The following is a 994-nucleotide window of genomic DNA, read 5'->3' on the forward strand; positions in this document are numbered from 1 at the left end:
TAGCTTGGGTTGTGGGTGAGGTTGTTGACTTGCTCACCTAGCTAGCTTATTCTCGTTCAGTCGTTTTGTCACCATGCTAGGTGACATCATCTGTGGAGCATCCAATGAAGTGATGTTGTTCTATTCCACTTGGAATTTATACTGTCTGGTCCATTGTGGTGAGTGGTGTTATTTCCGGTTTTGATCTTTATGAGTTTGTACATGGGGTCCAATTCTATAGGTTTATTGATAGCATTACGGGTGGAGAACCACGCCTCTAGGAATTCCCATGCTTGTCTATATTTGGCTTGGGCTACTATGGTTACCTTGTCCCAGTTAAACTGATGGCCTTCGTTGTCTGAGTGTACTGATATTAAGGAGAGTTCATTGTGCCGTTTTGCTGCTAGCTGATGTTCATGTATTCTGATGGCTATTCTGATGGCCATCAGTATTCTGATGGCTAGTTTCCTTCCTGTCTGTCCGCTTGTGGCGGTTGTTGCATGGTATTTTGTAAACCATGTTGGTTCTGCCTGTTGTGGGAATGGGGTCTTTAATCCTTGTACGTGTTTGTCGTAGAGTGGCTGTGGGCTACCATGATTCCTAGCGGTCTTAGGAGTCTTGTTGTCAGTTCCGATATGTTCTTGACATAGGGCAGTGTGGCCAGTGTGTTAGGGAGTACTGTGTCCTCCTGTTGTTGTCTGTTTAGTAGACATCTGCGGATGAAGTTGCGGGGATATCTGTTTATATCGAGGATTTTGTATAGGTGCTCTTCCTCTTTCCTGAGTAGTTCTGGAGTGTGGCAGTGTGTCCTGGCCCATTTAAATAGTGTCCTATTGCAGCTTTGTTTGTGAACATTGGGGTGGTTGCTGTGGAAGTGAGGATTTGATCAGTGTGGGATAACAAGGTGTAGAGCTGGATGAACACAGCAGGCCAAGCAGCATCAGAGGAGCAGGAAAGCTGACGTTTCGGGCCTAGACCCTTCTTCAGAAATGGGGGAGGGGAAGGGGGTTCTGAA

Source organism: Rhincodon typus, chromosome 8 (genome assembly GCF_021869965.1).
Source record: "Rhincodon typus isolate 14 chromosome 8, sRhiTyp1.1, whole genome shotgun sequence".
Lineage (NCBI taxonomy): Eukaryota > Metazoa > Chordata > Chondrichthyes > Orectolobiformes > Rhincodontidae > Rhincodon > Rhincodon typus.